At 37.6% G+C, this 16818-nt stretch overlaps 1 protein-coding gene and 1 long non-coding RNA gene across 2 annotated transcripts in view; one reads left to right on the plus strand and one right to left on the minus strand.

Moving 5' to 3' along the window:
- Nucleotides 1-16818, minus strand: part of LOC140678752 (uncharacterized) — a 191958-nt gene that overhangs the window by 131696 nt on the left and 43444 nt on the right. The gene's annotated exons all lie outside the window — the stretch shown is intronic.
- Nucleotides 877-16818, plus strand: part of LOC133612742 (serine/threonine-protein kinase SBK1) — a 41891-nt gene continuing 25949 nt past the window's right edge. The window contains exon 1 of the mRNA XM_061970433.2: nucleotides 877-983. The gene's annotated coding sequence lies outside the window, so the exon portion shown is untranslated. The remainder of the gene's footprint in view (nucleotides 984-16818) is intronic.

The raw sequence follows: 16818 nt of genomic DNA on the forward strand, positions 1-16818 counted from the left end.
TATATATATATATGTATATATATATATATATATATATATATATATATATATATATATATATATATATATATATATATATATATTATTAATTCTGTGTATTTATACATATATATATAAACAAATGCATATACATGTATATGTACATATACATATGTGTATATATACACACACACATAGAAAACATATACATATCGATGTGTATACGTATATATGTATATATACTGTTGCGTTTTGGACCAGTTGTTCCTCCCAGGGAATTCAAGTCACAAGTCGCTCCCAAGCTCTTTACGACACTTAAAGCTGAGTAGAAAAACCACCAGAGACAGAATAGGTATTTCGTAATATATTTGCAAAGCTTTGCATATATACATTGAGACCAGTCCAGCATAGAACATTCAATCGCCCCGCTAAGATGGTCTGCCCCCTTGACCAAACCCCCTCTCGCTAGCCAAAACACATGCTTATTATCTCTCTCTCTCTAACATTCCTCACTTCAAGGTTAAGCACCCAGTTTTGCAGACAACCAAAAGACCACATTTGGAAGAAAAACACTAGCTGTTTTGTAATATGAAAATGAAATGAAAAGAAGTAACACTTAAATTCGGATGTATGTAAATATCTGCCTCCGACAATACCTATACATATATTTTTATACATACAAATATATCAAATATATGTATATTGTAGCTAAAATACGCTCCAGCGACCACTGCGACCCCGAAGGGAATAAGCGGTAGAAAATGGATGGATGGAGGGTATATATATATATATATATAATTATATTATATATATGTGTGTGTGTGTGTGTGTTTTTACATGCTATATTGTTTTTCTGCAGGTGCACATGTGGGCTTCCCGCCTCCCGTGGAGCCTTGAAGAACACACACGTGCGTGCTCTCCAGGACTTTATGTCCTAACTTTTCCAAGTGGGGGACCAACATGTGCCAGAGGCAGCCATGGGTACTCGGGGCCTCCTTTAGCACGTGAGTTTGACCATGCGGCCGCTCTTTAGCATGTGTTCCCCCCCCGCCCCCCTTTCCTTTCTTCCTTGAAGATGGTAGTCACAGGAGGACTAAGAGGGGTTTTTCCCCACAAGGGTCACCAAACCTCAGGGTTACGTTCTGTGTGTGTTCTTTGTTACAGATGCGCGTCCAAGAATATTTGTCCATATGTGGGCCTGTTTGGTCTGGTTATGAGTACATATGCAGTCACATGGCTGAGAGAGTGATGGCTTGCATGTTTAGCTTGGCTTTGATGCTGTGGGACTCGATCCTGACTGCAGAATTTGGCTGGCAGTAATACGTGTGTGTTGCCAAGGCAACCTGGCATCCAAAGGGGAGCAACCCTGTTTGACAGTTTTTGGCATTTCCCTCTAGCTGGGGTTAGTTCAGTCCACATGAACAATGGTGTGGAAAAGGGGGCCATAAATGTAATATTTACGCACCCGCTTGGCCTCCGGAAATAAATCAATGATTTGTATTTTGTTATTATTCTGACTGAAGCGCACGGTCCGGTCCAAGTATGTCAGTGTGTCAAATCGACCTTATGTAGCGTTCATAATGTTGCTTACACGCTTTGTGCCTCATTTAACGTTTGTTGACCTGAGCGGCAATAAATCTCAAGTCATTAATGTCATACAGTCAAACAAACGACACTTTGGGTAAGTCGTGAACACAACAGTTCACTGATTGGAGATCAATCACCAACACGGGACGGAAAAGCTTTCGAGCGGAAACAGCGTGGAGACAGAAGAGGGAGGGCGGGCGTGTTTTGGCTTAAAAACTGGGCGAGGTTGGGGCGATGTAGACGATAAAAACTCGTCCGAGGATAAAACGTTTAATACCATCGTTTCATCGCGATAATGCATGATGATGCCTGGCAAATTTGACAAGAGAACGAAGGCTTCCTCAATGCACTGCAGAATCCTCGCGAGCTGCTGATGTCCCTCCACAATATATATATTAAGTTAAAGTTAAAGTACCAATGATTGTCACAAACACACTAGGTGTGGGGAAATAATTCTCTGCACCATCAACCTTGAACACCCCCTGGGAGGTGAGGGGAGCAGTGGGCAGCAGCGGTGGCCACGCCCGGGAATCATTTTTGGTGATTTAACCCAATTCCAACCCTTGATGCTGAGTGCCAAGCAGGGAGGTAATGTATATATATATATATATATATATATATATATATATATATATATATATATATATATATTCACAACTCCTCCAACACGAACATTATTGTTTTTGCACTTTTTGGCTTCTTATTAAATAACTTTTGTAACCTATTTTCATGGGCTTTCCTCTTTGTGTATATATATATATATATATATATATATATATATATATATATATACACATACATATATATATATATATATATATATATAAAACAGAGGCTATTTCATCCCTACCAGCCACTTCGTCCAGCTCCTCCCGGAGGATCCTGAGGCGTTCCCAGGCCAGCCGGGAGACATAGTCTACCCAACGTGTCCTGGGTCTTCCCCGTGGCCTCCTACCGGTCGGATGTGCCCTAAACACCTCCCTAGGGAGGCGTTCGGGTGGCATCCTGACCAGATGCCCGAACCACGTCATCTGGCTCCTCTCGATGTGGAGGAGCAGCGGCTTTACTTTGAGCTCCTCCCCGGATGACAGAGCTTCTCACCCTATCTCTAAGGGAGAGCCCCGCCACCCGGCGGAGGAAACTCATTTCGGCCGCTTGTACCCGTGATCTTGTCCTTTTGGTCATAACCCAAAGCTCATGACCATAGGTGAGGATGGGAACGTAGATCGAGCGGTAAATTGAGAGCTTTGCCTTTCGGCTCAGCTCCTTCTTCACCACAACGGATCGATACAGCGTCCGCATTACTGAAGACGCCGCACCGATCCGCCTGTCGATCTCACCATCCACTCTTCTCTCACTTGTGAACAAGACTCCCAAGTACTTGGGGCAGGGTCTCCTCCCCAACCCGGAGATGGCACTCCACCCTTTCCCGGGCGAGAACCATGGACTCGGACTTGGAGGTGCCGATTCTCATCCTAGTCGCTTCACACTCGGCTGGGAACCGATCCAGTGAGAGCTGAAGATCCTGGCCAGATGAAGCCATCAGGACCACATCATCTGCAAAAAGCAGAGACCTAATCCTGCAGCCACCAAACCGGATCCCCTCAACGCCTTGACTGCGCCTAGAAATTCTGTCCATAAAAGCTATGAACAGAATCGGTGACAAAGGGAAGCCTTGGCGGAGTCCAAACCTCACCATAATGTTTGTATGATAATCTTAATTCAAAACGGTAATACTAATCTCGGTTGTGATTAATACCGTTTATTGTTACATCCTTAATTAGATGTTACCTTCCACCGACTGTATTCCTGCCTGCACGCTGAACAATCAAGACAACTTGACTATACCAGGCCATTGCCTCAAGAGTCTTAGATCAAATGTAAATAGCACTGACAAAGAATAATAAACGTTTGCAGCAGTGACGTGCAGTCACTAGAGGCAGGTGAGGCGGGGCCTCACCTGCCATCATGGAAAGAAAAAAAATGTAAAAAGAAAAAAAAAAAATTAAATTGTTATATGTATCCAGTGATTATACTATAAAGTTATTTTCCATTTAACTTCACCAGTTTTAGATTATTTTTATTCAAAATCGCTGAATTTTCACATTTGCCGTTCAAATACTGAGAAGAGACGGTGCGGTGAACAGCAGCCAGTTGAGGCACGTCACTCAGTGCCTCAACATGGATTGCGCAATGACTCGGCTAACTGCTGGCCTGCTGTGCAGTGAGACTGTATTGCTATATGAACTATATTATACATTTCCATAGTTTAGTTAGCTGAGGTATATAATGTACAGTGTATTTTGTCAACAACTGTATGTGTGTAAAGTATTTCTTGTGCTGAGCGATCATAAAACGGCTGCAAAAGACGCACTGGCTGAGGCTCGCCTCCTGCACCCCCGCCGTAGAATTGTTATATCAACTAAAGCCCACACTTAAACTTTCCACGTGCAAGATTGAATCTATTTAAAAAAATTATTTCATAAGAAGCCAAAAAGTGCAAAAACAATAATGTTGGTGTTGGAGGAGTTGTGAATGACTGCAGGGACACAACATTAGATACACATGCAGACTGCAGGTGTACCTAATTCACAACTCCTCCAACACGAACATTATTGTTTTTGCACTTTTTGGCTTCTTATTAAATAACTTTTGTAACCTATTTTCATGGGCTTTCCTCTTTGTGATGTTAAGTTCCTGTTATGCGCTGTTATACAGAATATGCCTTGAGCTCTTATTTTGAAGGCGCTAAGGGCGGAAGTGATGTCACGTTGCCATACCTGCCAACTTTTGAAATCAGAAAAACCTAGTAGCCAGGGTCCAGGGGCCGCAGGCCCCGGTAGGTCCAGGACAAAGTCCTGGTGGGGGGTTCAGGCCGACGCAAAATGATTGATTGCATTCAGACAGGTTAAAATGTTGCTAAAACCATCACTTTTCTATCAGTCACAGTGACTTTTCAAAACAAAAATAGTACAGCAAAAATCATATGGGTTGATTGACATGTTTATTCTGTAAGCTAACTTCAATAGTTTGAAATTATTTTGACAGTTAATGCCAGTTATCCTGTCAACCTTTCACAAGACTTAAATTTGTGAATTGAAAGTATAAACAGTAAACAGTAAACAAATGGTAAAACAGTACTAAACAATTCCATAAAAAAAAAAAATTGGTGTCATTATTAACTTTCTGTCCAAGCTTGTATAATCTACTGCCTTGTTCAATTGTAAAAAATATTCTGTGCCTAAAATTCACATTTCTATCACAATTATCATACTGTAAACATGGTAAGCTAACTTCATTAAAATTAATAGTCCTGTCAATAGCATGGAATTACAATTCAAATGTAGTTTTTTTGGAAGCCTTTCAAAAGAATTCAAAATATGAATATATATATATGAAAATCTTGTCTGCACAAGGTGCAATTCGCGTAGTTTTCACCCTTTTTGGAACGGATAATTATTCCCGGATAGGCTTTTGAATATTCTTCACGGAATGACTGCAGTTTTCTTTTCGGTTTAAGACTCGTTTGCGATTTTTCTCCGGCTGATTCCATGATCGTTCGCTCGTTTGGAAACAATGACAACTGGTGCCTCGTGCTTGGCAGCGGTGCTATAAATAGCCTCGCGCATGGCATTCGGAATGGCTCGATAGGAAGTTACGAAAAGCAGTATCGATTGTCATTGTTGTTACGCGATTTCGTGAATAAAACTTAATTTTTTTTTTTTTTTTTAATTAATGAAAAACCGTATTTTTTATCACTGCAACCGTAACCCGGAATAGGTTGATGAAAACCGTACTAATTACGGGAAAACCGGAGTAGTTGGCAGGTATGCGTTGCGGAGGTTTTTGAAAGAAGGTAAATAAAGTGGTCCTCGTGTAAACTGGAGCCTCCGTGTTTGTTATTTTGTAGTTTCATACAGTATAGGCCACATTTATAAACCCTCGGTTACACTTTTTTAAATAGATTCAATCTTGCACGTGGAAAGTTGAAGTGAGGGCTTTAGTTGCGGCGCATGGACTTAATTTCTAAGTAAAGGTAAGACCATAATAACGTTATTTTTTATTAAATGTGCTTTTTTGTGTGCTACAGTTTGTATGTGTAAAGTTAAAGTTAAGTTAAAGTACCAATGATTGTCACACACACACTAGGTGTAATGAAATTTGTCCTCTGCATTTGACCCATGCATCCCCTGGATCACCCCCTGGGAGGTGAGGGGAGCAGTGGGCAGCAGCGGTGCCGCGCCTGGGAATCATTTTTGGTGATTTAACCCCCAATTCCAACCCTTGATGCTGAGTGCCAAGCAGGGAAGAATGCTGGTATGAGCTTTTAAACATAACCCGTTAACTGCTGCCAATCAAATGGTGAATAAGATACTCTTTAGGGTTCATATGTTTGTAAATCTGACTGTGATGAAGTCAGTGCCTCACCAGCCGTCAACCTCACCGCACGTCACTGGTTTGCAGACTTATCAGCTGAACGTTTTGAGCATGCATTAGGTCGAGGGCAAATTCCTAAAAAGTGAGGGTGTAGCCCAGACCCTCCAGAGGTTCCATTCTGGAGATTCCAGAGGCGCGACCTTGCGTGTGTTATCATGGCCTTGTCAATATGGAATGAGATGCTGGACAACGTCAGGCCGCACACTGTATTCATTTAGTTGAGTCACATTTGTGAAGAGACAATCATTAGATCTTCTTCCCGCATCGGAGACGTTGTTATTGCTGCGCTGTTTACAAATGGCTACCGTGCTGCGTGTGAAAGCTGCGACCTGAAGCGGGACTCCACCATAAACACCTCGCACCCGTTGACATTTGCCGAGAAGCGGCACTGTGGGCTGCGGTGAGACGGAGGGGATTCTAGAAAACAACACAGCGCTTTACGAGAAATAGGAAGTATGTGGTCACGTGATCAGATAGCGAAACTCCTCTGGATGGGGGAGATAATGCTTTTTGTTTACCATTCTTCTCACCGCTTCTCTGAAAGCGTGACATGGACAGTTACGATGAATTCATGGAAATATGATAGTTTTGTAGGTAATTGTACATAGACTACTTAAAGAGAATGACATGATATTAAATATGTTTAAATGTTAGTGCACAGACTCAAGGCTGAGGAAACACAAAGATGTCTAACTTGTTATGTTGGACTGCCCCCTTCTGGTCACACGAGTTCATAAATGTACATCATCTTTGTGAATATATACTTTATCAGCCTGCAGTAAATTAAATGGAGACAAATGATAATATGAATCCACAGTAAATTATCTCAGTTTACTGGTTGCCATTTTAGTCGAAAAGGTTTTTTTACATTATTAAAAAATACATTATATAAATAAAGACATTGTGGATATGGATGTCATTGTTAACTTTGCATGTTTCCACTCTCTTAAACTTGCAATAGATCAAAAATAATAATACTAATAATACATTGGGGTGTGAATCTTTCGGCACCTAACGATGGTATCCGATTTTGATTCCTGTGGTGACAATTTGATTCAGTATCCAGTCTCGATTCAACACGATTCTCGCAATCTATCATTTTGTATAATTATGATTTTATTAATTTTTTTTATATCGGTCATAGGGTAGAAAAAACACCTTCTGGTTGCATTGAGATGGCCTAAAAACATATGTTTTTAAATGTATTCTTATAAAATTAATGATATATATTGTGAATGTACTTTTTGCTGCACCCCTTATATATATATATATATATATATATATATATAATTTTGTATAATTATGATTTTTTTTTTAAGCATTTTAATCGGTCATAGGGTAGAAAAAACAACTTCTGGCTGCATTGAGATGGCCTAAAAACATTTTTTTAAATGTATTCTTATAAAATTAAGTATATATATTATGAATGTACTTTTTACTGCACCCCATATATATATATATATAAATATATATATATATATATATATATATATATATATATATATAAATATATATATATATATATATATATATATATATATATATATATATATATATATATATATATATATATATATATATATATATATATATATATATATGTGTGTGTGTGTGTGTGTGTGTGTGTGTGTGTGTGTATATACATATATATATATATATATAGTCTAATATTTTGTATATATGTTTTTTTGTGTTTTTTTAATCGGTCATAGGGTAGAAAAAAAACCTTCTGGTTGCATTGAGATGGCCTAAAAACATATTTTTCTTAAATGTATTCTTATAAAATTAATTATATATATTGTGAACGTACTTTTTACTGCATCCTTTATATATATATATATATATATATATATATATATATATATTTATGCATATAAATATATATATATATATATATATATATATATATATATATATATATATATATATATATATATATATATAAAACCTATTATTTTGTACAATTATGATTTTTTTTAAGCATTTTAATCGGTCATAGGGTAGAAAAAACAACTTCTGGCTGCATTGAGATGGCCTAAAAACATTTTTTTAAATGTATTCTTATAAAATTAAGTACATATATTATGAATGTACTTTTTACTGCACCCCATATATATATATATATATATATATATATATATATATATATATATATATATATATATATATATATATATATATATATATATATATATATATATGTGTGTATATACATATATATATATAGTCTATTATTTTGTACATATGTTTTTTTTTGTTTTTTTAATCGGTCATAGGGTAGAAAAAAAACCTTCTGGTTGCATTGAGATGGCCTAAAAACATATTTTTCTTAAATGTATTCTTATAAAATTAATTATATATATTGTGAACGTACTTTTTACTGCACCCTTTATATATATATAAAGGGTGCAGTAAAAAGTACGTTCACTCATTTATATTTATATATATATATATATATATATATATATAAATATATATATATATATGGATATATACATATACTGTAAATGTGTGTACATACATATAAGTGTGTATATATATCATATATATATATATATATATATATATATATATATATATATATATATATATATATATATAATATATATATAATATTTTTTATTTTTTTTAAATGATGTTATTGTGTACTGTATCTTTGAATTGTTAAAAATACATGTAAAACAATACACACAGAATATTATTTAATGTATCTATTTATATTATTCATGTATAACATTTAAATACAAATGTATTCAAACCAAAAACTGTTTATTGGTCCAACTGGCAATACTGTAGTTTGTTACACCAACAACACAATAACATTTAAACAGTTTAACCCAAATATTATTAGATTGAAAGCTTATACATTTGAAAAAAAGAGTATAATATACAATAGTGGTTAGGTATTTATGAATTAATGCTCATTAAAACGGTAGTATGCATGTGTGTATTATACCGTAGCATTGTGTTTGTTTACTTCTTGGTAAAATACCCTTTCCTAAAAAAGAATGATGACTGTGTGAAAGAGGTGACACTTTTACACCAAGTCTGTTCTCTCTTTCTCTTTTCTGTGAAATCCATCAAACCTCACTTCCTGTTTTCATGGTGTCCATTTGACCTATAAATGAAATGTGTCACCATGAGTGGAGCACTGAACTATGGGCCGATGGTTGCAATGATTAATTGATTAGAAAAAATATTCGATTTATATTCTGTTGCTTTGACTAATCGTTAGTGCTACAAATAAAAATGTATCAAATCCGGACCGCATTGAGTGCCTGGAACATTAAATACGCAAACATACTTTAAGCACGTCCACTGCAATAGAGCGGTGGTTTGTGGGTATATTTTTCAAAATATTTGTTTATTTCAATTGTTTTTCCGTAATATATGTATTGAGGCTATAAAGTGTATTTTATCCGATTACTCGAACATAATAATTGATAGATTACCCGATTACTAAAATAGTCATTAGCCTCAGCCTTAGTATGGAGCCAGAACCCTGTCAGTATTTTAGGAATAGTATCAATCAATCAATGTTTATTTATATAGCCCTAAATCACAAGTGTCTCAAAGGGCTGCACAAGCCACAACGACATCCTCGGTACAGAGCCCACATAAGGGCAAGGAAAAACTCACCCCAGTGGGACGTCGATGTGAATGACTATGAGAAACCTTGGAGAGGACCGCATATGTGGGTAACCCCCCCCCCCCCCCCCCTGTAGGGGAGACCGAATGCAATGGATGTCGAGTGGGTCTGACATAATATTGTGAGAGTCCAGTCCATAGTGGATCCAACATAATAGTAAGAGTCCAGTCCATAGTGGGGCCAGCAGGACACCATCCCGAGCGGAGACGGGTCAGCAGCTCAGAGATGTTCCCAACCGATGCACAGGCGAGCGGTCCACCCCGGGTCCCGACTCTGGACAGCCAGCACTTCATCCATGGCCACCGGACCTGTGCCCCCCCTCCACAAGGGAGAGGGGGGCAGAGGAATAAAGAAAAGAAACGGCAGATCAACTGGTCTAAAAGGGGGGTCTATTTAAAGGCTAGAGTATACAAATGAGTTTTAAGATGGGACTTAAATGCTTCTACTGATAATAGTATTGAAACTAAATCAAAAATTTGAATCGTAACAATTTTAATTGAAAAAAAAAAAAAACTAACAAAAAAAATATATATATTTTATGTGGATATATTTTGTATGGGGCCCCTAAAGGGACATGGGGGAATTATTTTTTTTTAGTACGGAGCCCCTAAAGGGACATGGGGGAAATATATTTTTTTATAATCTTTTTTATTTTTTTTAAATTTTTTTGTTAGACATGTATCTCGTGCGCAAGAAAAAGTTTCTCGTGCGCACAAGATACATGTCTAAAAAATAAAAAAAATAAAAATATATATACATATTTTTTTTATAACTTTATAAAAAGTTTTTTGTGCGCAGGAGAAAGTTTCTCCTGCGCACGAGATACATATCTAAAAAAAACCAAATAGATAAAAAATTATTTAAAAAAAAAATTCCCCCATGTCCCTTTAGGGGCTCCGTAATTTTGTATTAATTAATTAATTTTGTAACGTTATGTTCAAATTTGTTTTACATGATTATCGCCCCCCTCCAGGCAAAACCATTGCCATTAAGTTGAAACGGAAAAAAAAGAAGTGATAAAAGCAAAAAAAAAAAGTAAAAAATCAGAAAATTGGAAAAACAAATACAAAAAAATCCACAAAAAATTTACTTTTTTTGATATTTTATTGTTTAATTCAACATTTTACAATACCAATACGTGTCTCAGTGTCAATACAACTGTTTCTACAATGCCAAGTGCTTTTTAATACCATCACTTGGCAGTGTTCTGGCTCCATACCCTATATTTGGGACACCATCCCGTCTCCGCTCGGGATGGTGTCCTGCTGGCCCCACTATGGACTGGACTCTTACTATTATGTTGGATCCACTATGGACTGGACTCTCACAATATTATGTCAGACCCACTCGACATCCATTGCATTCGGTCTCCTCGAGAGAGGGGGGGTTTACCCACATATGCGGCCCTCTCCAATGTTTCTCATAGTCATTCACATCGACGTCCCACTGGGGTGAGTTTTTCCTTGCCCTTATGTGGGCTTTGCACCGAGGATGTCGTTGTGGCTTGTGCAGCCCTTTGAGACACTTGTGATTTAGGGCTATATTAATAAACATTGATTGATTGATTGATTTGTGCATTCGTTTTGTTTTTCTACGGAATGAAACCGGACAATGTCATCAATAACAGAACTTGCAAAAAAAAATGTTTAATAAAAACATAGCAAAGAAAGCTTTACTATATATAGCTCACTAATTTGCAGGGCTAAACCATTAAAATTGTCAGAATAGCTCTGCAGAAGAAGGCGAATACGATAATTACACTAGGAAGGGACATTACTGTGTTTTTACTCACAGGACAGCATCCGCAGCAAGAGATAACACCCATCCATCTAGATTATCACAAGAAATAAACTAATATGGTTTGATAATAGCATCTGAAGTCCTGCTGAAGTAGCAGCTCAGTCCATCTTAGCGGCCTGTTTTAGGACCTCTATCAACACTTGCTGCAGTAAACGTCATTCCTTCCATATCCAACCCCCCCCCTTCTTAGAGCGGCGTGTATACATTTCACCAGAGGCATCCCCTGTAGTAGATTACACACACACTACTACCACTCAGAGATCTCGGCTTACTGTTTATCATCATTTACAGTCTGGAAGTGCATTCTACATTCACTGCGGTGTCACTTAAGCAAATAGCAACTGTGATCCATCTCACAATATGAGCCTGTTTTGGCATAAATCATGTGTGCCGTCTTAAAGTCTTAAGTGGATATTGGCAACATGCCACTGTAAAGTTACATTTCTCCCCTTCATTAAATACCATCACTGCTTATACAGTACTGTATGCGCAGCCCATCTTCTAGGGCAGTGTTTTTCAACCACTGTCTGGTGTGCCATGGGAGATTATCTAATTTCACCTATTTAGGTTAAAAATATTTTTTGCAAAGCAGTAATTACAGTCTGCAAATGATGTGTTGTTGTTGAGTGTCGGTGCTGCCTTGAGCTCGGCGGAGTAACCGTGTAATACTCTTCCATATCGGTAGGCGGTAGCCGGTAGCTAATTGCTTTGTAGATTTCGGAAACAACGGGAAGCAGCGTGCAGGTAAAAAGGTATCTAATGCTTAAACCAAAAATAAACAAAAGGTGAGTGCCCCTAAGAAAAGGCATTGATGCTTAGGGAAGGCTCTGCAGAACGAAACTAAAACTGATCTGACTACAAAGTAAACAAAAACGGAATGCTGGACGACAGCAAAGACTTACAGCGTGTACATGACATGACAATCAACACCAAAATAGGAGCGCAAGACAAGAACTAAAACACTACACACGGGAAAACACCGAAAAACTCCAAATAAGTCACGGACAGGTCGTGACAGTAGACCTACTTTGAGACAAGAGCTATAGTGATGCATGCTTGGTTATGGTTATGGTTTGAATTCATATCCGACAATTGCGACAACGACTTTTTACTGTCAACTGACATTGTTTTTTTAGCGATTTGTGCTGGTGGTGTGCCTCCGGATTTTTTCAACGCAAAAAATGTGCCTTGGCTCAAAAAAGGTTGAAAAACACTGTTCTAGGGATGCAACGATATGGTAATTTCCTATCACGGTAAAATGATCACGGTTATCATTACCGCGGTATTGTTGAATATGCTTAAAAAGTACTTACCGTATTTTCCGGACTATAGTGCACACTAAATTCTGGAAGAAATAAATATTTTTCGATATATTTGCTGCACCGTACTATAAGCTGCAGATATATATATATATATATATATATATATATATATATATATATATATATATATATATATATATATATATATATCAGTGACGTGCAGTCAGGGGAGGCAGGTGAGGCAGGGCCTCACGTGCCATCATGGAAAGAAAAAAAAAGTGAAAAAAAAAAAATAATAATTGAATTGTTATATGTATCCAGTGATTATACTATAAAGTTATTTTCCATTTAACTTAACCAGTTTTAGATTATTTTTAATCAAAATCGCTGAATTTTCACATTTGCCGTTTAAATACTGAGAAGAGACTTGCAGTGAGTCACCAGCCAGTTGAGCCTCACCATGGATTGCGCAATGACTCGGCTAACTGCTGGCCTGCTGTGCAGTGAGACCGTATTGCTATATGAATTATATTATACATTTCCATAGTTTAGTTAGCTGAGGTATATAATGTACAGTGTATTTTGTCAACAACTGTATGTGTGTAACGTATTTCTTGTGCTGAGCAATCATAAAACGGCTGCGAAGACGCACTGGCTGAGGCTCACAGTAATCCCGCCTCCTGGTGGTAGAGGGCGCTACTGATCCCAGTGTTCATTCTTGCGACTACTCCGCTGCAGAATAAGTGACAACAAGCAGCAACAGTTAGCAAGTCAAGTGCAACGGCAGCGATCGTTCATTTTTTTAACATGGAGGATTACATATCTAAAATAAAACAGTTTTCTAAACTGGACTTTCAATGGAAGCAGGAGGTAATAATTAAAGGAAGATCTCCATCGAGACAGAGAGACTTTTAAAACTGAAGAAAGATACGGAAGACTTCTATAAACAAGTTATCGATGCTTTTGTTCAGAAGGAGCGGCGCATGGACTTCATTTATAAGTACATTTTTTATTAAATGTGCTTTTTTGTGTGCTACAGTTTGTATGTGTAAAGTTAAAGTTAAGTTAAAGTACCAATGATTGTCACACACACACTAGGTGTGGTGAAATGTGTCCTCTGCACTTGACCCATCCCCTTGATCACCTCCTGGGAGGTGAGGGGAGCAGTGGGCAGCAGCAACGCCGCGCCCGGGAATCATTTTTGGTGATTTAACCCCCAATTCCAACCCTTGATGCTGAGTACCAAGCAGGGAAGAATGCTGGTATGAGCTTTTAAACATAACCCGTTAACTGCTGCCAATCAAATGGTGAATAAGATACTCTTTAGGGTTCATATGTTTGTAAATCTGACTGTGATGAAGTCAGTGCCTCACCAGCCATCAACCTCACCGCACGTCACTGATATATATATATATATATATATATATATATATATATATATATATATATATATATATATATATATATATATATATATATATATATATCAGGCTCGATTGGATGATGTGGTTATTTACTGGTAGCTGCAATGAGTGATCAGAGCGCACATACACACAGTATGTGGTTAGCACCTCCGCTGGTTTTGATGCCATTAGCAGAGTGCAGGAAGTCTACTCAAGTACACAACATTATCATATTTTTACAATTACATGAAATGCAATTACAGATGTAACTTAATACAATGGTTTTGATTAGTATACTTTTGTCCGTGTGATCGTATCGTGGTTTTAACTTGCTTTTATCTTTACTGGTATTACAATTAATTCAATACAACATATGCTTTGCTTGGTTTTTAACCAACACCATCCTTTTTTTTTTATTTATGAAATAGAAAATAGAAAAATACAAAATACAATACAAGACATGACATGACACAAATAATTAAATGGACTTTTAGCACCCTCTAGTGGTGACTAGCGAATGTAACAGGCCACGTTGTTCCCATGTTAAAATGGCGTTCAATACAAACTTAAATATGAACGTCTTGACACACAGTGCAACAATTATTACCTGCAATGAGTGATCAGAACGCACATACACACAATATGTGGTTTGTACCTCCACTGGTTTTGATGTCTACAGGGGGAAAATTATGCAAAATTATGTGCGTCCCAAAGTCACCAGCCTAGACAGCGATTTTAAACTTGACAAACAAGTCAATGGCGTTTTAAAATTGTGTTTTTATCATCTTCGTCTTTTAGCAAAGGTAAAACAGTTTTTATCTTTGAACCTTTTTGAACAAGTCGTGCATGCTTTTATTTCAAGTGGCCTGGACTACTGCAATGCACTTTATGCTGGCATTAGCCAAAAAGCTCTCTCCCGGTTGCAGTTAGTCCAGAACGCGGCAGCACGACTTTTAACAGGGCCCAGGAAACGCCAGCATATAACCCCAATCCTTGAGAGTTTGCACTGGCTCCCTGTTCATTTTAGAATTGATTTTAAAACCTTGCTGTTTGTTTTTAAAGCTTTACATGGACTGGCACCTCAGTATATCTCGGACCTCATCCAAACTTACAATCCTGCGCGCGCTCTGAGGTAGGGATGTTCCGATCCGATATTTGGATGGGATTGGCTGCCGATATTTGCCAAAAATTGCGTATCGGCAAGGCATGGGAAAATGCTGATCCAGATCCAGTTTTAAAAAAAACTCCGGTCCGTGTTTTCCAACGCACCGATTTAAATAATACATTCCACTTTTTTGCTGCTCCGTAATTTCCGTTCCGCATTTTCCAGCACACCTTCAACACATCCACAGGTCTGTGGATTCTCACACAGTTGCTTTTAGCTGCTGGCATTACACGACAGGCTCTTCTCACTCTTTCCTGTGTCTCCCTCTCACAGACAGCAAGCGCACCTTCTTACACACGTCACATACTGTCACGGCATACGTCACATACTGTCACGTCATACGTCACATACGTATACGTCCTCTCCGAGCAGAGAGGTAGCAGCATGGCTTAAGTTAGCTGTGATGCTAGCGCAGCCGTGCGAGCAACGCTCCCTCTAAGGTGCTCGCCTGTGCAATTGCGCACTGTTTAAGCGTCCTCTGCGCATAGCAAATCTATGCCACGCACAAAATCAAATAAAAAAATAAGCGCATAACAATTTTCGACACACGGACACGACAGAGAAAACAGTTTTCGTCATCATTGTTCAAATATTGTGACGTCTGTCGAGACGCTTATCTCCATTCGGTGCCACACGTCCACACCATCAAAATGCCGAGGCAAATATTTCCACATCAACACCGTATGAAAAAATTAGTGATTTTTTTAGTTGTGATTTCCTTCTCTGCATGAAAGTTTAAAAGTAGCATATATTAATGCAGTATGAAGAAGAATGTTTTAATGTAGACATGCAAGCCTTGAAAGAAAATGTTGAAAATCAAGACTACATTTCCTGCAAATGGGTGCATTTCTACCCTATGTTTTAACTTTAGATTTATTCTCATATCAAACTCTTTTGGCTGTCTTTTTGACACTTACATCCGGCGCTCCCCTCCACACCCTGGATTATAAATAATGTAAATAATTCAATGTGATTATCTTGTGTGATGACTGTATTATGATGATTGTATATATCTGATGGTATATATCTGTATCATGAATCAATTTAAGTGGACCCCGACTTAAACAAGTTGAAAAACTTATTGGGGTGTTACCATTTAGTGGTCAATTGTACGGAATATGTACTTCACTGTGCAACCTACTAATAAAAGTCTCAATCAATCAATCAAAACACATAGAATCATCATACTGCTGTGATTATATGCATCAAGTGTTCATTCAAGGCTAAGGCAAAATATCGAGATATATATTGTGTATCGCAATATGGCCTTAAAATATCGCAATATTAAAAAAAGGCCATATCGTCCAGCCCTAGTTCAATGATGCCATTTCTGTTTGTCATGTATAATTTTGTCTATTTTGTGTTTATCCTTGAATAAACAGGTCAGTTTCTTGTTACCAACCATTGTGTATTATTCAAACTCCCCTAATTCAGCTGGCTAGTTGTTATCAAGAGTACTGAAACCCTTTTCAACATGATTCTGACAACTAAGTAGGCTAAATAACTTTAAACTTTAATACATGCTCGGATAGGCCA

This window comes from Nerophis lumbriciformis, linkage group LG01, assembly GCF_033978685.3.
Source record: "Nerophis lumbriciformis linkage group LG01, RoL_Nlum_v2.1, whole genome shotgun sequence".
Classification (NCBI taxonomy): Eukaryota; Metazoa; Chordata; class Actinopteri; order Syngnathiformes; family Syngnathidae; genus Nerophis; species Nerophis lumbriciformis.